The sequence below is a fragment of the Ailuropoda melanoleuca genome, chromosome 3 (assembly GCF_002007445.2).
Source record: "Ailuropoda melanoleuca isolate Jingjing chromosome 3, ASM200744v2, whole genome shotgun sequence".
NCBI lineage: Eukaryota > Metazoa > Chordata > Mammalia > Carnivora > Ursidae > Ailuropoda > Ailuropoda melanoleuca.
In genome coordinates, this window is record NC_048220.1 from 86633653 (window position 1) to 86661277 (window position 27625).

A 27625-nucleotide genomic window follows, 5' to 3' on the forward strand; every position below is an offset into this window, starting at 1 on the left:
ACGTGGGTTATCAAGATTAAATGACACAATGTGCCGAAAATGTTTTGGATAGAACCTGACACACAGCCAACAGTAAATGGTAGCCATTTTATTGGTCATTCTCACGATCATCATGTCTTACTTCCCTCAGATGCCTCGTTATTTTTGAGTAAAGTTCGGACAACGCGCATGAAAAATTTAGGTGACCTTCTGAGGCTTGGGTGGTGTTTTCCTTTTCTCAAGAAGGTTTACCTTTTTTTTTTTTAAAAAAAATTTNTTTTAAAGATTTTATTTATTTATTTGACAGAGATAGAGACAGCCAGCGAGAGAGGGAACACAAGCAGGGGGAGTGGGAGAGGAAGAAGCAGGCTCCCAGTGGAGGAGCCTGATGTGGGGCTCGATCCCACAACACCGGGATCACGCCCTGAGCCAAAGGCAGACGCTTAACCGCTGTGCCACCCAGGCGCCCCTGAAGATTTTATTTTTAAGTAATCTCTACACCCAACATGGGGCTCCAATTTACAACCCCAAGATCGAGAGTCACGTGCTCTACCCACTGAGCCAGCCAGATGCCAGAAGGGTTCACTTTGTTGAGGGTGGCGAGGGCCAAGGAATCCCACATCGCCTTAAAGCAACCAGGGACTGAGATGGTTTGAGAGGACCCGAAGCTGGGTTTTAGCCCCAGTGATGACTGCTTCATTCTTATTCCAAGGGTGTATCCTTTTAGGGGTTTCAACTAAAATCTTGGGGGATTTACCTGACCCCCCAGTCTTGATTAGTTTTTCTGGGTAATGCACAAACAAGCTTGGGGCAGTAGAAGGTCCCCCTCGGTGTCCCCTGAGCTCCATTATCTGTCCCATTAGACTCATGGGTGTTTTAGAAGCTCTGCTCAAGTTTTTAGCCTTTCAGCCTCCTATTTCAGAATTGGCAGATAACCTTGGGGGAGAAGAGGCCCCAAATGCTGCACTCATCCCTCTGGGTTTTCCTTTTCCGGATCTTGATCCCACAATTCCCTGTTGTCCTTTTGTGCTTAAATATCTTCAAACTTAAGTATTTAGAAATATTCTGTCCCGCTTTCCTAGTCCTCAGCAGTAGGGCGGTTCTGGATGATGTGATCGGCCATGACTGGAAGGGAGGTAGGCAGACTTTTAAAAACCCAGAATGAAATGTCTAACACATCAGGTCATTTTCCTCCTCTACTCTGAGCTCTCTCGTGGTTCTGCCATCTCACTTGTACTCAAAGGCCAAGTCCTTACAAAGGCTAAAAGAGCTGACGTGACTTGTCTTGCTGATAGGTCTCTGACCACATCTTCTGCCCCCTTCCCTCCGCTCATCTCCTCCTGCCAAGCTGCCACATTGCTCTTTCTGGCATGCACAAAGCTCGTCCTGGCTTCAGAGACCCCTGCTGCTGCCTCCGCCTGGACTGCCGTTTCTTCAGATCTCAGCAGGGCCAGCTCCCTTTCTTCCTTTTGCTCTCTGTCCAAAAGTCATCTCATCAGGGGGCCATTCCCTGACCATCCTGCCCCAGCCCTGGCCTCCCATACCCCTTTCTGTGCTTTATTTCCCTACATAGACTTATCACCCTTTAATCTTTATTTACGTGGGTATGGTCTGGCTCCTCATTAGAATGTAAAGGCTTGGGGACAGGGACTTTGTCTTGTTCACTGTGGGATCTCCTGCTCTTAGAACAGTTCCTGGCATGTGGTGTGTACGCAATAAATTTGTTGAATACATGAAGGACCTCTGAAGGCTCTGGACAATTCCTCTCCTTTGTGGGTGGGTCCTGCGCCCACATGAGAGGGAAGTGATTCTTTTCTGTTCAACCAACTTCTTTCCCTTCCACATGAAGCAATTTCCCTTGGAGACTTTCCAGTAACACACGGTGGTGTGTAAATGAAATAAAGTGTATACAAGCGCTTTGAAAGCAGGAAGCAGCATGAGGGGCTGGCTATCGAAGACCTGCTATCCTGGGGCTCCATTCTTGGGATCAGGGGTGTGATTCTAGAAGGGATGCTGGTGGGAAAACCTGTTCAGGGACTCTACTCTGAAGTCCATCCTCCCACCACTTCCCTCCACATTTCCTCCCTCCTGTCTGAAGGAGAATTCCCCATGGCGTGTGTCTCTAATGAGGAGAATGGGGCAGTGGGTGATTCATGGGGAAGTCTGTAGGGCTGCTTGGGGCTTATGACTCACAGCTTCTCATCTAATAGAAGAATTAGATATCCATACAGAATCTCCTGGAAATGTCCTTCGGCAAGGTCTCTAGTGACCACCGGGGATTCTCCCCACAGAGCTCTCAATAGCACCTTCCTGGCACTCACCACGCTGTGTAGATGGATGTCTGTTCTCCATAAGTACATATGGAAGGAAAAGAAGAAGGGAGGCAAAGAGCGGGGGAGGAGAGAGACAGGGAGGCAGGGGGAAAGGCATCCGTCTGAACCATTGAGGATGGGATCGTGCCCTTTTCATTTCTATGCCCCCAGCTTCCAATGCGAGGCTTGGCATATAGTTGGGGAAGTGAATGGTTGTATAAATAAAGAGATATCTGGGGGGTCTTGAGGGACTTCGTTCTAGGATATTTCTAGCCCGGTGGAGTCTGAAGGCGGTGGCAAGTGGGGGGTTGTCAGTGGCAACTGGGTTGGGCTTCAGTGCCTGTTGTGAATCTAGGGAGGCTAAGGTAGGTGGTCCTGTTTGATATAGAAGTTCCAGCCCGCAGTCCAGTCGTGAAACTAGCCCCTGCTGAGCTAACTCATGCCAGGCCCTGTACCAGGCACTGGATGCCCAAGAATGGAGAAGCCATGGTCCCTGAACTTGGGCTCTCCTGGCAAGTGGCAAGGATTGATGGGTTGCCCCAGGATTTTAGTGCAGTGGTCTGACAGGGAGGTGGTGACATGGGGACAGGACAGGGGGCAGGGAGATATGGGGCTGGGGGGGCGGGAGCAGGTAAAGCGGAGAACAAGGAGGACAGGCTTTCTGCAGGGGGTGGTCCTTGAGCCCTAGAAGCCAGAGGACACGGCACAGAAAGGACACGTGTCCTCAGGGTGATGAAGAATGGTCTGAAGCCAATTTAATATTCAGTAGATTTTACGGAAGGAAGAAAGGCCCCAGACTTGGCCCAAGCCTGACCTACTTGCCCTGGAAGTAAATTCCGAAGAGCCCTCAAGAGAGGCCCTGCCCTTGGCCCCTCTTATACAAAATGGACCAGAGCCTTTTGCCTCCTGTGGTGGGCATTTTGCTTTTATATATTAAGTAGGCTCCATGTGAACTTCGTGCTGCCTGCTGTGCTGTAATAAAATCCTCTGACCCAGGAGTCCTGTGTCTTCCACAAGCTTCCATGAAACAATGGTAGGCTCGCTTGTTAGTTTGCCAGTAGGAAAGACATCTCAGACCCTTCGGTTTCTAACAAGAACTTCAGGGAGCAGAGCACTACCATTGGCTCTAGTGGGCTTCCCCCCCCTTTCCTAACTTTATTGATATAAAAGTTACCTCAACAAATGCATTTATTTTAAGTTTAAAGTTTAATGGACTTTGACAAATTTAAACAGTTTTATGTATTTTTGAATTTCGACAAGTGTATGTAGAATGTATTATGCCCGACAACACATCCAAGATATAGAACATATCCACCAAAAAAATTCCCTCATGCCTCTTCCCAGTCAATCCCTACTCCCCACGTCAGTCAGCTGGAGATATGCTTTTTGTCACCATAGATTAAATTTGCGGTTTCTCGAATTTCACATAAATGGAATCATATAGTATTCTTTCTCTTGTGTCCGGCTTCTTTCAATTAGTATAATTTTTTATTTTTTTTATTTTTTTTATTTTTATTTTTTAAAGATTTTATTTATTTATTTGAGAGAGAGAGACAGCCAGCGAGAGAGGGAACACAAGCAGGGGGAGTGGGAGAGGAAGAAGCAGGCTCCCAGCGGAGGAGCCCGATGTGGGACTCGATCCCGAAACGCCGGGATCACGCCCTGAGCCGAAGGCAGACCCTTAACGACTGAGCCACCCAGGTGCCCCTCAATTAGTATAATTTAAAAGATTTTCAAAAATTTATTTATTTGAGAGAGACAGAGAGCATGAGAGAGAGAGAGCACAAGTCTGGGGGAGAGGCAGAGGGAGAAGCAGACCCCCGCTGAGCAGGGAGTCCAATGTGGGGCTCCATTCCAGGACCCCGGGATCATGACCTGAGCCGAAGGCAGATGCTTAACCGACTGAGTCACCCAGGCGCCCCAGCATAATTTTAAAAGATTCATCTATCTTGTTGTGTACATCAGTCTTTTTTTCCTTTCCTTGATACTCATATCTCTTCCCAACCCACAGATGCCCGCATTTATTGTTGTGCTTTTTTTTTTAAGAAATACTCCATGCTATATTAGTTTCAGGTGTACAATATAACGGTTCAGAAGTCCTATACATTACTCAGTGCTTATCCTGATAAATGTACTCTTAATCCCCTTTATCTATTTCACCCATCCACCCCCACCATGTATCAGTAGTTTTAGAAAAATTCTTTAAATAGATTTTATTTTTTAGAGGAGTCTTTTTTCCTTTTTAAAAAAAATTAAATTCAATTAATTAACATATAATGTATTATTTGTTTCAGGGGTACAGGTCTGTGATTCACCAGTCTTATATAATACCCAGTGCTCATTACAACACATACCCTCCCCAATGTCCATCACCCAGTTACCCTATCCCCCCACCCCCCTCCCGTCCAGCAACCCTCAGTTTGTTTCCCAAGATTAAAAGTCTCTTATGGTTTTTCTCTCTCTCTGGTTTTGTCGTGTTTAACTTTTCCTCTCTTCCCCTATGATCCTCTGCCTTGGTTCTTAAATTCCACATATCAGTGAGATCATATGGTAACCGTCTTTCTCTGATTAACTTATTTTGCTTAGCATAATATTCTCTAGTTCCATCCACATCATTGCAAATGGCTTTTAGAGCAGTTTTAAGTTCACAGAAAAACGGAGCGGAAAGCGCAGCGAGTTCCCGTACACCCCCTGTCCCCACTCAGGCACAACCTTTCCCACTGTCAACATACCCCACCAAAGTGGGACATTTGCTACAATCGATAAACCTACAGTGGCATATCATTATCACCCTAAATCCATGGTTCTCCTTAGGGGTCACTCTTGGTGTGGTCCGTTCTATGGGTTTGAACAAATGAATGACGACATGTATCCATCATCATAGTGTCATACAGAGTAGTTTCACTGCCCTAAAAGTCCTCTGTGCTCTACCTATTCACCCCTCCCTCCCCCCAATCCTTGGAAAGCACTGATCTTTTTACTGTCTCCATAGTTCCACCTTTTCCAGAATGTCATTTATGATCGCACAGTACGTAGCATTTCCAGACTGGTTTCTTTCACTTAGTAATATGCATTTCAGTTTCCTCTATGTTTTTTGGTTGCTCAATAGCCCATCTTTTTTAGTGCTGAATAATATACTCCCTGGTCTGGACGTACCATAGTTGATCACCCATTCATCTACGCTAGGACATCTTGGTTGTTTCCAGATTTTGGCAATTATGAATAAATAATTATACATGTAATTGATACATGTTAAAAATTGTTATGAATAAAGCTTCTATAAACACCCACGTGTAGGTGTTTGTGGACATACGTTTTCAGCTTCGGTAAATAACAGCAAGCCTGATTACTGGATTGTATTGTAAGAGCATGTTTATTTCTGTGAGAAATGACGAACTGTCCTCCAAAGTGGCAGTACCATCTTGCATTCCCCCAGCAATGAGTGAGAGTTCCTGTCCCTTCCGTCCTCACCAGCATTTGGTTGTCAGTGTTTTAGATACTGGCCACTCTTTTTTTTTTTTTTTAGGATTTTATTTATTTATTTGACAGAGCATTTGACTTGCGCGTGCACAAGCAGGGGGAGTGACAGAGGGAGAGGGAGAAGCAGACTTCCCACCCAGCAGGGAGCCTGATGCCAGGCTGGATCCCAGGGTCCTGGGATTGTGACCAGAGCCGAAGGCAGACACTTAATTGACTGAGCCACCCAGGCACCCCGGATTTTGGCCATTCTAATAGGCATGTAGTGGTATCTGGTTTCAACTTGTGATTCTCAGATGACATATTTGCCATTCTTGTATCTTCTTTGGTGAAGTGTCTGTTTACATCTTTGGCAATTAAAAAAAATCAGGTAGTTTGTTTTCTTATTGTTGAATATCAAGTTTTTTGTAAATTCTGGGTAACAGTCCTTTATGAGATGTGTCTTCTGCAAATATTTTCTCCCAGACTGTGGCTTGTCTCCTCTTTCTCTTGAATCTGGTGAGCTTTTACGTGTGAGAGATAATTATATTTCTATATTCCCATGTGGTTTAAACCACTGTTATGCTGGGCATTTCTTGCACCTGAAATGAATTCTAACTAATACAGGAAGTCATACTTCTGCTTAGAACCTTCCAGTGGCTTCCCTGCATGCACTTCTTTGTGAGGCTGGTTTCCTCCCCTCCTCCGGAGGTCCTGCATGAACACCTTTTCTAACGAAGGCCCTGCCTCCATTTCTCTACCTTTGCACGCTGTTCCTTGACTTCATAGCCGCTCTCCGCCATGGCCGCTCCCACGGGGCCAACATTTATTAAGCAACGAAAGAGGCACCGGGCACAGTCCTAGTTTCTGTTGTCGGGTAACAGTGGTTTTCTGTTGCTTCCTCTCTGCACTGTAAGCACCTGTTGGTCAGGGGCCTTATCGATCTTGTTCATAGTTGCAACCCCAGCCCTAGCACAGGCCTGAAACACAGTAGGTGCTCAAGAAATACTTGGGGGAATGAATGAACGAGGGTGCCTGGCTGTGAGCTGATGCTCTTCATGGATGTTCAGGTTTTGTCAGACCCTAGCGGGCAGGTCTCCTTTCTCCGCTTTTCCACCGGGGCAGGGATGTGGCCTCCACTCCTTGGGGTACTGGTGGCGGAACACACTCCTTCTCCCGTTTCCGCTTCCCTCACAGGAAGTAGGCCGGCAGGCTAGGGTGGGATTCAGGCAGCAGCACAGGGAGCGCAGGCAGTGTTTCTGCTCTGGAACATGGCAATGACCCCAGGCATACTGGCCTCTCAGCCCTGCCCCTCTCACTGGACACAGCACCTTTCTGCCTTGCTCCCACCTTAAATCAGAGTTGTGAGGCTCAGGCTGGGAGGCTGGGCAGGAATCTGGAGCCCCCACAAATGCTCTCCAGGCTCCTCCTTCTCTGTTGGCTTTGGGCTCTCACCTACTCAATGGGAAGCAGGTAGGGGGCAGACATGAAATCTTGAGAACAGAAGGTAGCTCCAAGATAGTTTGAAAATGCATATTCAACCTTTTTTTTTTTTTTTAACCCTGTGTACCACCAACAAAAACCAAGTTTGACAAAAATCTCCTTGGGGGAAACAGTCAAAAAAACTAAGAGCCCACGGAGTGGGAGAATATATTTGCAAAGGACACTACAGATAAAGGACTGGTATCCAAGATCTACAGAACTTCTCAAACTCAATACACGAGAAACAAATAAACAAATCATAAAATGGGCAGAAGATATGAACAGACACTTTTCCAATGAAGACATACAAATGGCTAACAGACACATGAAAAAATGTTCAAAATCATTAGCCATCAGGGAAATTCAAATCAAAACCACACTGAGATACCACCTTACGCCAGTTAGAATGGCAAAGATAGACAAGGCAAGAAACAACAATTGTTGGAGAGGATGTGGAGAAAGGGGATCCCTCCTACATTGTTGGTGGGAATGCAAGTTGGTACAGCCACTCTGGAAAACAGTGTGGAGGTCCCTTAAAAAGTTAAAAATTGAACTACCCTATGACCCAGCCATTGCACTACTGGGTGTTTACCCCAAAGATACAGACGTAGTAAAGAGAAGGGCCATATGCACCCCAATGTTCATAGCTGCATTGTCCACAATAGCCAAATCATGGAAGGAGCCGAGATGCCCTTCAACAGATGACTGGATTAAGAAGCTGTGGTCCATATATACAATGGAATATTACTCAGCTATCAGAAAGAACGAATTCTCAACATTTGCTGCAACATGGACGGCACTGGAGGAGATAATGCTAAGTGAAATAAGTCAAGCAGAGAAAGACAATTATCATATGATTTCTCTCATCTATGGAACATAAGAACTAGGATGATCGGTAGGGGAAGAAAGGGATAAAGAAAAGGGGGGTAATCAGAAGGGGGAATGAAACATGAGAGACTATGGACTATGAGAAACAAACTGAAGACTTCAGAGGGGAGGGGGTGGGGGAATGGGATAGACTGGTGATGGGTAGTAAGGAGGGCACGTATTGCATGGTGCACTGGGTGTTATACGCAACTAATGAAACATCGAACTTTACATCGGAATCCGGGGATGTACTGTATGGTGATTAACATAATATAATACAAAAATCATTAAAAAAAATCTCCTTGGGGGTGGGATAGGGATTGTGGAGAAATCGAAGCAAAGGTATTAGAGATTTGGAAACACTGCTTTAAGAATGTAGAGACATTTGCATAGTGAAAATGAGATGCTTGGTGTGAGTGTGTGTGTGGCTGTTTTGTGTGTGCACAGGTGCAGGTCGGAACAGAGGGAGCAGCTGTGTGTCCGTTTGCGTGAGCACCGCTGAGGCCCTTGTGTGATTGCTCAGGTGTGAACACACGTGATGTACTGTCTTTTCTAGATGGAGGAGAAGGACATGCCATGGGATGGAGGAGGGGACGTCTCTGAGTGGAAGACCAGGGTGGTCCTGCCCAACAGCTGGCCTAAGTGGAAGCCAGCCTTTCCCCTGTCTGCTGAACTTGATCAGCCAGACCAGTGGAGCTCATGGTCATTTAAGGTGCTGACTGGTACAGACAGCTCATTGGGTGGCAGGCCACCCGGGGCCAAGATGGTGCAGGCCTTCCAGGGGGGCCCTGGGAGCTATTTTTAGTGGCCTGGGCTAACTCCCAAATCTTCCTATTTCTGGCAGCAGAATCGTGCCCTGAAGGATGTGGAAAATTTTCATATTAAGAATGTCTGGTTTCCCTTTGGCTATGCAAGGGCAGAGTAGGGAGACCAGGACAAAGGGCTTGAGGCCCGAGGGCTTCTGGGAAAATTCACCAGCACTGAGGGCATGAAATGGCCTTCTTCCTGCCCTTTGGACAGTGGCATGGACTTTTAAAAATGCCAGAGTCATTATGGGTAACCATCTGTCCTGGTTTGCCTGGGCTGTCCCGGTTTTAGCAACAAAAGGGCATTTGGGACATCTTTCAGACCCAGGTAAACTGGGACAGCTGGTCAACCAAGCTCCGTTTCAACCTCTTTTAGTTCCAGAAGTGAAATTAATAAGAATAAGAACTGAACTATATGTATCGCCTTGCAGACTGTTTATAATCATCCTATGCCATTAGTACTGTCATCTCTATTTTACACACAGGAAACTGAGGCACAGAGAGATAAAGCAACCTGCCTATTGCAGAACAGCTAGCTGAGTGGTGGAGCCAGGATTTAAATTCTGCTGTTCTGGGGCCAGAGCCCCCCCATTATGCTGCTCAGAAATAGGATGGTTTTGGACCCAGGAAAATCTGGGTTCATTCACTTTCTAGCCAGACACTTAACTTGGGATAAATAATACCTACTTGGCCAGGTTGTCATGAGGGTAACTGAGAAAGTGTCGCTGCATGAGGCCTGGCACTCCGAGGTTCTCAGGAAGCACTGGCTTCATTCTCCACTGCTGTCCCTTTTGGGATGGCAAGACCTGGCTGTGTAAATCTGCTGGTCTAAGTTGTCCTGAGGCCAACCTCTTGCAGTCTGCACAGCGTGGCGCCTGGTCGCTAGAGGCCCCCTCTCGGGCTCCGGGCAGTGAGGGAGGGAAGCATCACTGTGTAGCCAAAGAGAACCGGGTTCTGCGAGCCTCCAGCCCCGCTTCCACCCTGTGGCCTCCCTGCTCCTCCTCCGGCCTCCACCTTCCCCAGCTGTAGAATGGGCGAGTGAGCCCACCCTCAGGGTGGGGGGGGTTGGGGGCGGGGTTCAGGGAGATCACGTGGGACCTGCTGTCCCCCATCCGGTCCCCAGCTCCCAGATCACCCCTCCCGCGGCAGGTCCAGAGCGTGAGCGCCGCGCGAGGGCGGCAGGACTGGGGCTGTGGGAGGGGGCGCGGGAGGTGCGGACGTGCGTGCACAGCCTGGCACGAACGGAATGCGCTGGCCCCGCCGAGACTCGCTGTTCCTTCCGCAGGCCGCACGTCAGCGCCCAGCAGGAAGGGCCAGGCGGCCTCGCGTTCCCAGCCGCCCTCCCGGCTGGGGAAGTGGCTGAACAATAGGGCCACCCGAGGGACCGTGCCCGTGTGTGTGTGTGTGTGTGTGTGTGTGTGTGGTGTGCATATATGGTGGGATGTGTGTGGGGGGAGGGTGTGTGTGGGGGTGTGTGTGGCGGGGTATGTGGTAGGGTGTGTGGTGTGTGTGTTGGGGTGTGTGATGTGTGTGAAGTGTGGAGGAGGGTGTATGGTGTGTGTATGTGGTGGGATGTGTGTGTGTGTGTGTGTAGTGTGGGTGTGGTGGTTGTGTGTGTGGGAGGGCGGGGTTTTTTTGGGGGGAGGTGTGTGTGTGTGATTTGCGTGTGGGGGGTGTATGTGGTAGAATATGTGTGTGTGGAGGGTGGTGTGTGTGGTATGTATGTGGTGGGGTGTGTGTGTGGTGCGTGTATATGTGTTGAGATGTGTGTGGTGTGTAGGTATGTGTGTGTGTGGTGTGTATATCTGATGAGATGGGTGTGTAGTGCGTATGTGGGTGTGTGTATGGGTGTGTGTGTATGTGTTGGGGTATGCGTATGTGTGGGTGTGTATAGTATGTTGGTGGTGTGGTGGGTGTTATGTGGGGTGGGGGGTTATGGTGGGGTGTTGGGGGGTACGTGTGGGGAGTGTGGTGTGTGGGGTGTGTGTGGTAGGGGTTTGCTATATGTGTGTGGGTATGTGTGGTGTGTGAATGTGTGTGTGTATGTGGTGTGGTGTGTGTATGTGTGGTGTGTGTGGTATGTGGGGGTGTGTGGGGTGTTGTGTGGGGCGGGGTGTTATGGTGGGGAAAGGGGGTTTGTGTGGGGAGTATGGTGTGTGTGGTATGTGGGGTGTGTATGGTTGGGATATGGTGGGGGTTTGCTATATGCGTGTGGGTATATGTGGGGTGTGCATGTGGTGTAGAGGGGCGTGTCTGGGTGGGTGTGGTATGTGTGGGGTGTGGGGGAGTGTGTGGTATGGGAGTATGTGATGTGTGTGTGCGTGCGTGTGTGTGTGTGTGTGTGTGTGTGTATCAGGGAGAGCAGGGAGAGTCTCCCTTACTGGGTTTACTAAGGTGTCAGGGCTATGACCACATCTTCTCGTTTAATACCCAGAACGTCCCTGGGAGGGAGGCACTAGCATCCTCACTGCATAGGAAACTGGTGCAGAGGGGGCCACCAGAGGCAAAGTGGGTGTGTGCACTGCTTTTCCCTGCTGGCTTCTGCGATCTTCTAGCAGTGCTTTTGGGCTGAGGCTGGGGCAGGGAGAGACTGAAAACCCTTGCTGCGTGCCCTGATTCTACAGTTCACAGAAAGCATGTGTGGACATAGTCTTTGATAAAAGAACTGAGCTCTCTGCGCATACCAGAATAAGGCTATGAGTTCAGCAGCACCCGCATTTTACGGGTGGCCAACAGAGACTCAGAATAATGTGCCTATTCATACTGCAAGTACATATTTGTTGTACCAAGGAAGATTTAAGCCCCTAAAGAAAGGAAAGAATTGTAATTAATCTTACCCTTCCTATATAAATAGTACCTCAGGATAATCAAATGGTCGATACAGGGAAGTTTCTATTTATGGATTTATGCCTGCTTAAAAGTGTAGAAGGAATGATAGAATTAGAGACAGAACATCGTGAACTCCTAATGGATGATTTGGGGGCAGCACAAAAAGACAGGATGAGCCTCCTGATGGAAGAGCATGCACCAACCATGATGTAGGCTTTCCCCAAACTCAAACCCGAATCTTATCAAGCCCCTAGATTTGAACAAATTACAGGAACTACAGGGGACAGAGGAACATGTTAAATGGCACCTCGAGGATGCAGTCAGCCAACTTGAGACGCTGGAAAATATAGATGAACAGCTGGTTTCTTCCACAAATAAATTGCAAAAAGAGAGAGAAACAGTAAGTAGGTAAATAAACAAATGGAGGGAGAATCAAAGGAATAAGGGAGATTTGGGGACACAACAAACAATCACCAGGTGTAGACCTTATTTAGGATTCTGATTTAAAGAAATTGTAAAACAACCCCCAAAACTCCCATAAATGAAAACCATTTATGAAATTCTAATAGAGCCTTACAAATTACCTGGCTGGGGCTAGTGATCTAGTTTGAACAATGCTCCTAGATGGGATTCTTGGGGTCAACTTTAAGACTCCCGACTTCTTCGGGTAAGTGGGAACTGCCCCAGGGCACTGACGCCTGCCTGCCTCGTCTCCCTGGGTAGTCCAGTGGATCGGCACTCACTGTGGTTTGTGGAAGGAGGGAGAGATGGCTTTCTCTATCCTGTCCTTTGCACTCAGGGTCATCTTTTTTTAGTGCATGCATCTTGTAGGCAGCCAGGATCTGCCCTTTTTGTCTGCCCAGAATCCAGGGTTTAAAATTAGACCCCTTGTGCCAGGGGCTGCTATGATCTTGCTCCCTGGGAAACAGTGTAAACAACAAGCTGCAGTCCCAACAAGCTGGGACATCCAACATGTGTCTAAACCCGGGGCGGCCCTGGGTGGTGATTGATGCCCCATCCTTCTGAGGACAGCCCAGCTGAAATCCAGCAGGGGTCTGCAGGCCAGGACCTTAGTGGTGGGTGCTGGGATGTGAGCTCTGTGTTGTCTTCTCTGGATGGTCTTTCCATTTTAAAGATGGGGAAATGGAGTCTCCAGGAGACTTGCCCGAGGTCAAACAGCAAGTTTTTTATTATTACTAATTCATACATGTCGGCTTTAAAAAATTCTTATTTAAAATAGTCTGCTTTCATTTTAACAGGTTAGGCCAGGTCCATGGCAAAAGATTCAGAAGTACCCAGGAATCTGATCTGTGATAAGTGACTTCTTTCCATACCTAACCCTAGTTTCCGGATTCTCCAATTGAGGAACTGATATCAGTTTCTCATGGGTCCTTCCAGAGATGGTCGGACCAGCCTTTCCCAGTAGGGTTCCATGAGAGAACTAGGTCTTAACGCCCCACGGGATCATTGTGTGTAAGGAATTAGCCTTTCTCCTCTGTATCCCGTGGGTACCAGTCACGAACCACCCTTGAGTGAACTGAGAATTTGTCTCATGTCATTTTCCATGTTCTGGGTCAGATCCTGACCCCCAGCTGGTCAATTAAACAAACTGTTCCATACTTTTCTTTTGCCTTTACTTTAGCTTGGAGATGGCATATTGTTCCCTTGTGGAGAGCTGCCTCTTTGTTATGACTGTGGGGTACCCCACCATGGAGATGTAGGTAATTCATTCATCTGCTTCCTCTGGTGGCCATGTAGCTCGTCGCCAGCCTTTTGCTTCTATCCATGATGCTTTGTGTGTCTTCAAGTGCACATAGGCGAGGGCATCCGTGAGATGTATGTCAGACCTGGTCCTAGTACCCAGGCTTCTGGGACAAGGATAAAAACGTTTTGCAGCCCAGTCTGGGAGGCTGGCCTGGTTATGCAGCATGTAAGTTAAAGGAGAGGAACAAGAATTCCAGATATTCAAGGAAGAAAATGAACAGTTATTCTGAACCTACTACATGTTAGGCATTTCCACGTTGGCTTCTTTCATTCTCACACAGCCCTGTGAGGAGGGTTCCCATTTCACTGCAGAAACTTGAAGAGGTTAAGCCACTTGCCCAGGAGCACATAGTGGGTAAGAGGCGAAACTGGGATTTGAACCCCGGTGATTCTGAATCCAGAGCCTGTGCCCTTTCTGCTCGTACCATCTGATGGGCTGCAAATGGTTTTGGAATGGCCACGGGTCAGGCTGGCCTGTTGCCCACCTCCAGAGGGTATCATTCCCATATTAGTCTATGTGCTCGGACTCCCCGGCACCGTGCAGTGCGTGCACATGGCAACACGCCGAGGTGCCCATGCTCTGCTCTCAACAACAACAAAATCACTAAACACAATTGCTGCCTGTGAGAGCATCCAACAGCAAATCAGCTCATTCATGAATTTTCTTTCTCATGTGTTCATTAAGAAATCATTAGTAGATGCTGACAATATCAAAGTTGAGAAAGAGGCTGTTTTCAGGGGCTTTCAGTCGTTGTGATTTAGAGATACTTTGTGATTGAAGGAGGAAGACTGGACTGACCCTGCTGGGCTGAAGATCAGGGAAAGCTTCTTAGAGAAGAAAGCAACTGGCTGGGTCCTGAAGGATGAGTAGGAGTTTGCCAGGTGGAAGAGGGGTGTAGGGGGAGTGAGTGTGGAGGGAGGGAATAGCCAGCAGAAGGAACCAGGTGTGAAATAAGCAAGCCCATCTGGAACTGCAAGTAGTTCCCTATGACTTGGGTGTAGGGAGTGTGGGAGAAAGTGGGGAGAAGGTGGGGGGCCCTTGGAGGGAATTAAAACACACACATATATTCAGTAGGCAAAAAGGGACCCTGGAGTCCCTGACTTGGGTTTAAATCCTGGACTTCACTGAATGACCGTGGGCAAGCCCTCCTCCACTCTGGGCCTCTTGTCTGCGTGTTGGGGGAGGGAAAGCGTTGTGGTAATATTCATCGAGGGTGTCCTTGGTTGGGATTGTGTGTGCTGAGCCCTGACACACAGGTCCCTCAGCTGTCTTTAGCAATGTGTATGTACCTCATTTGCCATGACCCATCCTCCTAGGGTCAGGACCAGCCAGTCAACCTGGGAACTCCCAGGGTGTGGATAGGGGCATGGTGGGGCAGGGGAAGGACGGGCTGGTTCAGCTAGTCTGGGAACTGGATGGGCCGGGCATGCAGACAGCTGGGAGACTCTTTCCCATCATCCGTGGGGTGGCTCAGCCCACCACACACTGCTTTGGGGGGTGGGGCAGGGGGCAGTGGGAGCTTATTCCTTATAAGGAATAAGGAAGCCACCTGTGAGTACCACCTGTGAGCCAGGCCTGTGACCAGCCATCTGTTCACATGGTCTCTTTTAACTCTCACCAAGGTCCCTTGTGAAATGGGACCTCATTCCCATTGCACAGATGAGGGAAACCACGGCCCCAGTTTGCACGGATAAAAAGCGTCAAGCCCCCGCCAGAGACTGGGCTCTTTCTGTTCTTTGCTGGCTTCTTTAGCTCCTCTTCAGGCTCACGACAAAGTACAGGCAGGGGTCAGCATTCACTGCCCTCCGTTGCTTGAGGTGACTTCTAAGCTTGAGCCAAGGGTAGCACCTGGGGTGTCTCCTTCAAATCACCCTCTCGCACTTGATGCTCTTGCCTATTTGAGGGCTTCATCCCTTTGCCTATGCTGTTCCCACTGCCTGGAATGTTGTGATTTCTCTTTGTCTAAGTGGCAAACTCCTTTTTATCCATCAAAACCCACATTACCCAGCACCTTCTCCTGGAAGCTGTCTGTGACTGCCCTAGACAGCACCAATCCCTCCTCCCTCTGGTCTGCCTCTGCCCCTTAGGGGCCTCCTCATGTGCCCGCATTGCGGATGGCTGGGCTTACATGGAGGCTGGTCTCCCCTTCAGCTAAATGATCAATAACCTAAGGGCAGAGACTGTTCTTATTTATCTCTGGGCTCTCAACCCTTACTACAGGCCCCAGCACACAGGAAGTGCTCAGGAAAGCCTGGATGTAGTTGAGGTCTGTTTGGTTTGTAAAGCTAGGGAGTGTTTGTTGAGCCTGTACTGTGTGGCACTGTTCTAAATACTTCTCACAGCAGCTTCACGACGACGAGCTATTAGCCCCACTTCACTGACGAGGAAACTGAGGCTCAGAGAGGTTAAGTAACCGGCTGAAGGCCACACAGCTAGTAAGTAGCATAGCCAGGTCCTAGTTAAAGCTAAAGTACCTGGCCCTAACTTATATATTGCTGTTTTTCAAACCAGCACGAGAAGATTTGAACTTGTACTTAGATTAGCTTTTTTTTTTAAATGACTGAGTACTTATCTGAGTGTGTATCAGAAAAAAAAAATAACTAGTGTATCAAATTCATGGGTTCCTGGTAAACGTTTTTCTTATAATTTCACTATTCACCTTTTGTCTTAAGACTATATTCACTTGTTCATTTAAAAACCTTTAATAGGGGCACCTGCGTGGCTGGGGCACCTGGGTGGCTCAGTCGTCAAGCGTCTGTCTTTGGCTCAGGGTGTGATCCCGGAGTCCTGGGATCGAGACCAGCATTGGGCTCCCTGCTCCCTGGGAGCCTGCTTCTTCCTCTCCCACTCCCCCGCTTGTGTTCCCTCTCTCACTGGCTGTCTCTCTGTTAAATAAATAAATAAAATCTTTTTTAAAAAAAAACCTTTAATTGTTGTGTGTTTACGTTAATGTGTATTAAGGGGGAAATGTAAGTCATATATCAAACTCATGACCTTTGGCTGTGATATTATTTCCTTTAAAAAAACATTCTTTAAGTAAAAATAACAATTGATTTAAATGAAAATTTCAAGTAAAAATAGCAAAGTAAAAGTATTGAAAAGTTCACTCCAGTGATCTAGAATGGGAGGGGATCTCTTGCCCATGACTTTGTGGTCTCCTGGGGACAATGGAAAAGGTGGAGGATAGAGGCAGTCAGACCCTTAAGGACACTGAAGGCTGTCCTGGTCCCGGCTTTCTCCATACCTATCACCTTTCCATTCCCTCCATCCTCCGCAACAGCCAGAGTGACCTTTAAAAAATGTCAGCCACATCCTCTTCCTGTCTCATGAACCCCTCCATTGGCTTCCGGTTGCATTTAAGAGAAAGAAAACTCTTCTCTAAGACTGAGAAGGCCCTACATAACCCAGGCTGCTCCAACCTATTTTATCTCTTCATTCACTGGCTATTAGGTGGAGATCACTTTGCTCTCATTGCCAGTCCTGCCTCAGGGCCTTTGCACATGCTATTTCCTCTGCTGAGAACATTCTTTTTCTGAATCTTCACACAATGGCTCTTTCTCAGCCACCTCCCCATAGCAGCTACCCCCCCCCCAACTTAAGGTAGTACTCACAATCACTTCACACTGGCTCATTGATCTCAACAGCACCTCTACTAAATACCTAGATTTTTTTTCTTTCCTTTAAAAAAAAATTGTGTTGTTGTTCCATTAGAGCAAGAACTGTGTTGTCACTGCTGTGTCCCGAGAATAGTCGGTGCTCCATAAGTGTTTGTTGGGCACATACATGTGGAGTGGTGGCTGAAAGGGCAGGAGAATGGGTTTAATCAATCCCATGCCTCCACAAAGGGGAGGTGAGCTTCTCCGAAAACAGCTGAGAGGTTTGAGGTTCTCCAGCTGAACAGTCCAGGCAGCTGAAACCAAAAATGCAGATGAAATTAGTCACCCTTGGAGCCTGGTAACGCTGGCACCAAATGTACTCCCTATCCAAACACATCACAACACTGTGGGCCCTTGCGTCGCCAGGGCCCCAGGTGGCAGCTCTGGCATCTGGGAGCTGGCCGCAGCTGACAGTGTGGGCTGGGGGGTGGGAGCTGGGTGTATGGGACGAAGCAGGCTGAGGGCCACTAATAGGGTCGCCTGGCCTGGGGACAGGCAGTGGCCAGGGGGGCTTCTGAGCACAAATCTTGAGGAAAGTTGCCTTGAAAAGCGAGTTGAAGGCTGTTGAAAAGAAAAATTCTGCTCATAAACTGAAGCAGACCACTTGGTTGTGAAATCTATTTCCGTGATACTTTGCGTGCTTGAGAGGGGGAAATTTTCCCCCTTCTTTTTTTATTTTTATAGCAGCTTTACTGAAATAGAACTCACCTCCGGTTTACTTCAGCCATGTAAAAGGTATAATGCAGGGTCTTCAGGATGCCCACAGCTCTGTAATCACCACCACGATCAGCTTGAGAACATTTCCATCACCCCAAAAATAAACCCCCTCCCCATTAGCAGTCACTCCCCATCCCCCTTCCCCACCAACACTAGGCAACCACGAATATCCTTTCTGTCTCTCTAGATTTCTCTCGTCCGGACATACATAAATGGAATCATCTTTTGTGACTGGCCTGTTTCGTGTAGCGAATTTTCCAGGTTCATCCATGTTGCAGGGCATACCAGTACTTCATTCCTTTTTAGGGACAAATAATAGTCCATTGTACGAATACGCCCCATTATATGCATTATATGTATTCATTCATTGTGTATGGACACATGGGTTGTTTCCATTTGGGGAATATTATGAATAATGCTGCCATGAATATTCAACAAGTTTCATGTGGACATATGTTTTCATTTCCCTTGGTATATATGCAGGAGTGGAATCTACTTTCTTCTAAAATGAAAAAAAACAACCCACAAGAACCCTCAAGTCAAAATATGTATAGCATAGAGTAGATTTATAAAATCTCACCTGCAGCTATGATGGAACAAGTGAATGTCATGAGCGTGGGGGCCACAGCTGTGCCTTGCACATGCTGGAGGATCAATGAATATTTTTGAAACAATGCCCAAAATATTACTCATTCTGATGTTCCCAGTGAAAAAGCCTAGGTGTGGAAATGGGACAAAAATGGGTCTTTATCCATTCTTTTATTCAATAACTAAGCACATAGTCGTTTAACACCATTTGAATTTCATCAGCTGTTTAGTTTGGTGGACGAAGATGGAGAAGCCCGGTCTCTGTGTGAGGCACCCCGTCTAGAAGGGAAAACAGACAAGTTATCCCAGCATCATGGCAGAGGAAGGGGAACAGGTCCCCTGTCTGTCCGAGACACTTTGCCCCTACGCCCCCCAGTTCCTGGTGTGAGAGTCTCCTTGTCCCCAGGGCAGAAGCAGCAGCGGGAGGGGAAGATTCTGTCTTCAGGAGGACCTAGGTTTGCCTTGAAGGACTCGTCCCTGGGGTGCCCCGGTCCTGTCTTTTTGTCTGATATCGAGGACCTATCTTACTGTTTTAGGGAAGAAAGAGCATCTTGCCTATTGCCTTGTTCTGACTGTTCCCGCTTCTGCTATACTCCTGAGAACAGTGAGCTGTGCCTGGGAGCTTGGGTTCAGACATGAACAAGGGCAGCTTCTGTCTACCTGAACCGCCAGCCTGGCAAGGCCCAGGTCCACAAGCAGCCAGAAGGACAAGAGGACTCGGAGGGGGACACCGGTAGTGGAAGTGCCCTTGGGGTTCCTGTCACAGAATACATACCCTCTGTGTTTCGTTAACTTACCAGACGCATTCTTAACATCAGTTTTTGGTATACTTTTTGTCCTTAAGCATTTTCATGTGTATTTTTCTTTTTAGAGAAGATATTCATTTGTTCATTTGTAAGCATTTCTTGAGTACCTACTATGTGCCAGGTCTTCAGAGGGACACGGTTATAAGTAGGACTTTCCCATAGCCCCGGAGTGTCTCTTGGTCTAGAAAGAGAGAAAGTCAAGTAAATTCCAGAGAGCCTTCAGTATGTGCTGTTGTGGGGGACCTCCTAGGAGACACACTGTGGTTATTTCCCTCACACATAATTTTCTCGTTCAGAATATATAAACACACACATATATCTTGTACATTAGTCATGTATCTCACATATATTCTGTTCTCCTTGAGTTATATATAATTTTCCATATTCTTTTTGTTTTTAAAGGTTATATTTTTACTTCTCTTGTCAAAAAATATTCTATATCTTTCTACTATATCTTTGAGTTTTTAGCAATATATTTTATCTTTTAAAAAAGGATTTTTTGGGGCGCCTGGGTGGCACAGCAGTTACGCGTCTGCCTTCGGCTCAGGGCGTGGTCCCGGCGTTGTGGGATCGAGCCCGACGTCAGGCTCCTCTTCTGTGAGCCTGCTTCTTCCTCTCCCACTCCCCTTGCTTGTGTTCCTTCTCTCTCTGGCTGTCTCTATCTCTGTCAAATAAATAAAAAATCTTTAAAAAAAAATAAAAAATAAAAAATAAAAAAGGATTTTTTTCTCATGATTTTAATGCTAGTGCATTTTCAATGGAAAAAATTTAGAAAATATCAAAAAAAGAAATGCATAAATAAAAATCGCACATACTTTCACATCACCCAGGGACAGGCCTTGTCTACCTGCTGTAGTCTTTTCTTCTAGTCTCCTTCTAGGCTGTATGTAATGTTATCTTCATCTTCTCATTAAGACACGGATAGTTTCATGCGATGTGTACTTCTCATGAGGCTGGCTGGGCACAGGTGTCTCAGAGGATGAAGCGCCTACCTCTCCGTTCCCAGAGGAAGGCCTCGATTTTTTCTTCCTCTCTCCGTCACCAGCTCATCCCATCCTGGCTACTAAATCCAGGAGTCCGGGGCATAACCAGCCAGCCCCATGGCATTGAGGGTTTCTAGGCAGGCCCAGGACTAGGGTTCTGAGGCTGTGCCCAAGGTCAGGGAATCGGCCTGGCTCCAAAACCAGAGCCCTTGCTTACCCCAAGGTGGGGGCTGGGGGAGAGCAGGTGAATAACTGGGGTGGTGCGGTGGGATCCATGTGGCCCAGCGTTCCCTGCACCTGGCCCCAGACTGATTTGTGTGGGGTGGGGGCGCTGGAAAGCCAAGACCCATCACGCAACATTTTGCCACCCTCCAGCCTCTCTGAGAAAGAATGGTTTGTGAAATACACCAAACGTGAAACCCAGCCTGGGAAATGGAAGTCCAGATTCTCCTTACTGAGTGGCGGGGGCCAGTTTTTCACCAAGCTAGAAATAAAGAACAATCGTGAGAGGTTTGGTGCTATGGGGTAGTCTCATAGAACCTTCACGATAGCCCTAGGAAGCAGCCATCACTGCCCCCTTTACAGTCAGGCAGAAACTGAGTCTGGGAGAGGTGGGGTGACTCTGAGACGGGCCACGGTTCACCCCTAGGCTCTCCTGCCCCAACCCTGGGGCCATCCAGGCCCTGTGAGTGGCTTCCTTCTCTCCAGGCACTGAGCATATAATTCTAATTAAATTCCCCCTCTGCCCTCCACCTCCCCTGCACCTCCTTCCTCCAGCCCTGCACGGGCAGGAAACGCGGGCCCCTAGCCCTGGCCTTCACATATAAATATTTGTCTAGCAAATTAATAAACACAGAGGGGAGGAGGCCTGCAGATAAAACCAGGCTGGAGCCGAGTCCCCTACCGCAGGTATCTGTCCTGCATAGCTGCACAGTGCTCTGTGTGTATGTGTGTGTGTGTGTGTGTGTGTGTGTGTGTGGTGGGGGTGGGGGGCCATCAGTGAGGGGGTTGGTAAAAGAGATGGAGGATTGCGGTGGCTTGTCATGCAGACTCTGCAGCCAGTCTGCCCGGGTCTGAATCCCAGCTTCTCAGCTGTGTGACCTCCAGCCAGTGACTGCCCCTCTCTGGGCCTGTCTCCTCCCCTGGGAAGGGGGTGCATGGCATGTAGTCTTTACCTCCTAGTTAATGCAACAGGAGCGGACACTGCGCCCAGTGTGTAGCAGGAGCTTTCAGAGTGAAACAAAATAGTAGGGAAACCGAGTCAAGATTCCAAGATGAAGTCACTTTGTGACAGGGAAGAAACCCCTTGCACCAGGAGAATCCTCAGAGGGGGTAACATCTGAACTGTTCTGGAATTCTCCTGCCTAAACCCACCCATGACTCCTCCGCTGTCCTCAGACTCAACCCAGAGCAGGTTTGTTTGTTGTTTCTGTGCTTCGCAAGGCTCCACGTCGTCTGGAACCCAAACTGACCTCTCAACTTCACCCCCACGGACTTGCTCTGCCAGCATCTCCCGCAGCACAGCCTCACTGCCCCCTCCCCGCTCCCCGCAGCCGCTCAGCCCCAAACCCCAGAGTGCTTTGTGACTCGTTCTCTCGCACACCCTACAGCCTGCACCACACGGCTGCCCCTCGAAGATGTATCCTTAAACCAACTACCTCTCACAGGAGCCACCACCGCTCGCCCCCCACCCCCACCCCAGGCCTGCCCGTCTCCCTTCTGCTCGCACCCTTGGCCCCACAGGCAGCCAGAAAGAGCCCTTCAAAACACAACTCTGATAATACCACCTCTCTGCACTCAACGACCCAGTAGCTTCCCACCGTACTTGCAGGAAAACCCCAAATCCTTACAGCTCACCAAGCTCCCAGCCTCGGGGGCCAGCTCCCCTCAGCCTCCTCTCCTCCTGCCTTGTTCCTCCCCTGCTTCAACCACTCAGGCTTCCTTGCTGTCCCATCAGAGCCTGTGCACCTGCTCTTTCCTCCCTGGAAATGTCTTCCTCCAGAGGCTCCCATGGCGGCTGCTCTCCCTTCCAGGTCTCTGCCCAAATATCCCCTCCTTAGAGCTTCCTAGGACCCCAGAGTGCAGTGCCCCTCAACTCTCACACGGACACCCTAATGCCCTCTTCACCCCTCTCCTGCCTTAGTTTTTCTTCGAAGTGCTTACTTCTACCTGAAATAGTTTTATCTATAAAATGTATAAATAATTTTAAAAATTTAAAATATTTTCTGTCTGTCTAAAGTATCATGTCTAGGAGAGCACGAATATGGCCTGAAGGAAAGAGGGAGGGGAAAGGAATCAGGGGCCAGATCTGGCTGGGTGAAGACAGGAAGGAGGGAGAGGTGACCCCTAGGCACTAGGACCCATGCGGGAACGGCTGATCTCGCTCAGGGAGCCAGCACCAGGCCGTGTGGAATGAGGCTGGGGTTGACTTTTGGAACAAAATATATGGAGCTTTAAACACCAGAAAGGCGAGCTGTGGAACCCAGAAGCAGAATTCCGTATTGGCCCTAAAACCTCTTCCTCCTCGCTCGCCTGCAAGTTACAGCTTCTGGAAAGGACAGTGAGGCTCAAATCCTATAGGTCCTACTCTATTCTTGGCCTGAGCTGCTCTCCTGACCATCCTCTGAGCAGGGAGGGTGTGGACTCAGGATCTGGGGCCGAGGAGGAACTCGCAGCGTCACACCCTCTGGAATGCTGTGGCTGAGATTAACTTGCTCCAGATTTGCACAGTTCCCGTCAGAACATGAAACCAGAGGAAAAAACCCATGAGGCCCAGATTGATCAGCTCAGAACTTAGCAACAGGACAACAAGCTGTAGCCAGCCGCTTCTGCAGCGAGGGGCTTTCCACCGGGCCCAGGGCTCGGGAACACCAAGCCAGCTCTGATGCCTCTGGCTGGCTTGCAGGGCCCCAAGGCCCAGCCCGCTGGCCATCGGGTGGTGGATCGGGGCCTTGTGCTGGATGGACCCACAAGGGCTCCCAGAAATGGCTTACAGTCCCTACGGGGAGCCTGAAAAGGGAATACTGGTGGCTGTCCCCAGACTGGGCTACCTTGGGCACCCTGGTTCATGCTGCTGTTTGTTGGGCTCCCCAGGTCCATGCCTTTGCCAGAAACTGACAAGAGCATGGGGGACTTCAGGGTTTCAGAAACATCCAGATCATTGCAGCATTTCTCCGTGAGTCACAGCCTCCCGTCTTCACCATCACATCTGGACAGTGAGGAACTTGGCCGGTTCCTGACCCAGTTCCTCAGTCCCTCCTCCTCCACCAGGCCAGCGGCACACTTACAGGGCCAGCGTGATTGTATCATAAAATATCTCAAGTACATGGAAAAGTCCTTAAAATCATATCGCAGACAAGTATCCCTCCTGTTTAACTCAATGACTTGCCTTCTTTGCTTCCATCTTTCTCCTCCTTCTTTCTAAAAAGAGAAGATAACAAGTGTACAAACCCTGTGTGAACACGGCCATGGTAGGTAGCGGTGGTGGGGTATCCCCCGGCCCAGCCAGGGAGACGGCAGACCCACAGAGCTGGAGATGGGTCTCTGAGAGGGGGAACACTGCCATATCAAAGCCCATTGCATCTGTCATGCTAACGAAGAGGGTGCCTGGCAGATGGCGGACGATGGACCTGGCACATAATAGGTGCTCAGAAACTAGTGGTTTTCCCGATATTGTCGCATCCCGTTCACCCGCAACCTGGGAGGCCCGCAGTCTGCAAATGGGGAGAAAGATGCCAAGAGCAGGGCTCAGGGTCACTCGGCCAGGAAGGGGACCAGGACTATAAGCCTTGTTGGGAGCAGAGAGAGGACAGCCCCTGGTCTCCCCCTCCCAGCGCCTCTCTTCCTGGGGGTGCAGGGAGGAGGGCCATGTCCAGGTTTGGGCCGTGCTGAAGGTGAGAACCCATGGGAGAACAGTGACTGGAGGAAAGTTGCCTTGATTTCCCTGAGGCAGCCATTTGGGGAATCTGAGGCAGGGGCAGGGCCTCCTCCAGGGATGGGAGTCTCTGGGCTCACTCTGACAACCCCTTTTGCTCCTGCAGCAGCTGCAACCTGTCCTGGTTGAATCTGCTCATGGCCTTGCTGCAGTTGTGGGGTTTGAGCAGGCTCATTGCAACTGGGGGTCCCCAGGTGATGTGAGTGAGACGATCCAGAACCTGGGAAGGAGCAACCCCCACACCTATTTGCCTGACTCACAGGCTCTGACGTTAGTGGCTTGCAGCTTACTAAGGATTAGGACCCAGTCCTGTCCTCCAAGGGCCCCACCTTAGGCCCCCATCTCAGAGGTAGGGCAGTGGTGGGGGGTCCCTGTGGAGCCCCAAGTCCCCAGGATGGAGTCCTTGCCCCAGCAGTGACTAGCTGCGTGGCCCTTTGTGGGTAGTCCCCCCAGCATTCCACCCCCGACCCCGTCTCAGTGCTTCACCATCTGTGAGCTGTGAGGATTAAGTGATCAGTGTGGCACAGTCCCAGTACCACATACGTGACAGTCATTGTTCCAGTAAATACTTGGGTACTCCTGCCCCCGCCCCGACACCACCGTGTTGTTCTAAGGCAGCGTTTTCTCAAAGTGGGGTTCCCCACACGGCCAGCAGCAATGTCACCTGGGAACCTATTAGAAATGAAAATTCCCCGGCCCCACCCCGGACGTACTGAATCAGGAACTCTGGGGTGGGGCCCAGCGCTCTGTGTTTAACAAGCCCTCTGGGGGATTCTGATGCCTGCCTGTGTCTGGGAACCACTTTTTTAGGGCATCGAACTGACTGTATCATGTTCTTGCTCTAGAGCCTTCCATGGCTCCCCATGGCCTTCTGGATAAAGTCTAAGGATCTAACCAGTGGTTGAAGCCCTCCCCTGATGGCCCTGACTGACACGACGTGGCCTATTTCCCCAATCGGATGGCAGGCTGCTGGAGGGCAGTGACGGTGACTCATGCCTCGGTCCTGTGTGGCTGGCCCCCAGCTGGGCTGGCGGACTTCACAGAAGGCAGGAGAGAATGATGGCCGTGCCAACGGCACGCGTGGCTCTTCGTGGCAGTCTAAGGTTCAGATTCTGGCCTTCACTCTCTCGCCGTGTGAACCGGACACGTTGCTTCGCTGTTTGGAGCCTCAGTGTTCTCATCCACCAAACGGGCATAATAACAATGACTGCTTAGGTTCCCGTGAGGATTAAGTACGATCCCCTGTGCTAAGTGCTCGGCCTGGTGCCTGGTAGGGGCCTTAGAGAATCAAGGTGCCACCATCCTTTATCCCAAACTTGGGGCCAGAGGTTTCGACTTCTGAGTTTTTCAGATTTTAGAAATATATACAACACAACACAGCCAAGCGGCAGGGTTTCTATTAAAAAACAACACCACTGATGTGCTTATACCAAAATGTATAAATACGCAAAGTAACTGCAGATAATAGAGACTATCGATAAATAGCTTCTCATTGGTTTAGGTCATGCTGAGGCTCTTGGATTTCTCCAGAAGGGAGCCATCGAAAGGTTCAGAGCACAGGAGCAACACGGGCAGGCTGATGCCCTACAACAGCAGGAGTGTTCCCAGAGTCTCCCACAGGGCTCGGTAATCGTAGCCTGTCGAGCTCCACATGCAGTCATTTGGGCCTTCTGGCAGCCAGCGAGGAAGGAGTGGCCAGTCTCCCATTTTACAAAACATTTTACAGAACACTGAGGCTCAGGGAGATGAAATTACTGCCTGGGGTCCCACAGCTAAGTGGGGGTGGGGGCGCACAGGGAAGGGGATTGGGTGCCAAATGAGTTTTGGGGCCAAATTTACAAAAATCTTTTGATTTTCTGGGATGGCCTGCCCTCCTCCTGGCCCGTGAAAGAGAGAAAGAACACAGGCTTCAACATTCAAACTGGTTCCATCATTTCCTAGTTGTTTGGTCTCAGCCAAGTCACCCAGCCTCACTGAGCCTCAGTTTCCCCATCTGCAAATTGAGGCTGGCAGTGGTTCTTTGGCGGGTTTGAGGGACAAGCGCTGGGATGCTGTGTGGGCACTCCAGGCACTCAGGAGAGGCAGCACTGGGGTTGGCTCTGCTCTCCTCCGGGATGTCAGGCTGAGCCCCAGAATTCCCCAGGCCCCACCCCCAGCCCACACCCCAACGTGCCTGGGCCTGGGCCCTGGAACGAAGAGGAGCCCTTCCAGCCTGTGTTGCCCAAGTATTGTGGAGGCCTGCCGGAGCCTCTCCATGGTGACAGCACCCGCGTTGCCTGTGCTCAGACACCCACAGGTGCTGTTCCGTCCCCTGCAGGAAGCAGGCTGGCGTGGCCAATGCCATCTGAATGACACTACAGGGGCAGCTAGGACTCGCACCTTCCCAGAATCCAGCAAATGGGTGCTCATTAAGCCCAAGTCTGTGTATTCCAACGCTTTGCTTTCCGGCCAGCCTTCCTCAGAAGCAGTCACATTTCCAGTCTGGGTGCTGACTGTCTCTGTCTCTTTCTCTCGAAAACTCTTTCAAGGTTTGGCATTTGCTGAGCACCACTGTGGGTTGGGGAGCTCCAAGTTCCAAAGCCAGAGGCCTGGGGTCAAATCCTAGCTCTGCCAGTGACCAGTGGTATGATCTGGGGCATGTTACTTGACTTGGTACCTTCATTTCCTAACCTGTAAATAAGCTGACCTTTTAGAGGCCCGTTCTTCTAGAGGCTCAGATCAAAACCTCGGGGACAATCTGGACTCTGCTCTGTCTCTCATCCCCACATCTGATCAGGAAGTCCGGTCGGCTCTACCTTCAGTTATGTCCGAATATCCAGAATCCAATGATCTCTTTCCCTCTCCAGTTTGATCCCACTGCTTAGAGCCATGGCGTCTCTCAAGCCCCTGTTCTTTTGCTTCCACATTGGCTCACAGATAGCTCATTCTCAGTGCCCTGCAACCAAAGGGAAAACCAAAGTCCTTCCAGTGGCCCATGGGTCCACACCACATGGCCTCGCCTCCCCTGCCTGCTTCTCCTCCCATCTCTCCCCTTGCTCGCTCTGGGCTCCCTCAAACACGCTGGGTACTGGGCTCCTTGAACATGCAGGGTACACTCCTGCCCAGAGCTGCCCTGGCCATCCTCCCTGTCTGGAATGCTCTTCTCCAGATGCAGGCCTGGCTTGCTTTCTCACCTTCTTTGGGTCTTTGCTTAAATGTCATCTTACCAGACTCCAATATTTGAAGGCCAGCCCTGATTTGAAGGGCAGACCCCTCGCCCTAATCCTCTGTATACCCCTCCTTGCTTTTCCCCTCATGGCCCTAATCATGATTTAATGCATCTTCTCTTTTACTTTAGCTGTAGGTAACTCCTTCTACTAGAACCCGAGCTGCAGAGGGCAGGCAATTTTGTGTCTTTTGTTCTCAGCTCTGTCCCCTGAGCTTAGAAAGGCATGTGACCCACAGC

The 27625-nt window shown here is 49.4% G+C and overlaps 2 long non-coding RNA genes across 3 annotated transcripts in view; one reads left to right on the plus strand and one right to left on the minus strand.

Annotated features, from left to right (window-relative positions):
• LOC117801559 overlaps window positions 1–25538 on the plus strand; it is a 28164-nt gene extending 2626 nt beyond the window's left edge. The window contains exon 3 of one of the 2 annotated variants that reach the window (XR_004624210.1): window positions 25026–25538. This is a non-coding gene — a long non-coding RNA (uncharacterized LOC117801559). Of the gene's footprint in view, window positions 1–8652; window positions 9553–25025 lie in introns of those variants that run through there. The other variant, XR_004624209.1, reaches the window with a different exon arrangement.
• Window positions 18621–19827, minus strand: LOC109489255. The gene is made up of 3 exons (XR_002142197.2): window positions 19792–19827; window positions 19375–19444; window positions 18621–18736 (listed from the first exon to the last, which is right to left on the minus strand). It is a non-coding gene; the product is annotated as an uncharacterized LOC109489255 (long non-coding RNA).
• Window positions 25539–27625: the final 2087 nt, after the last annotated feature.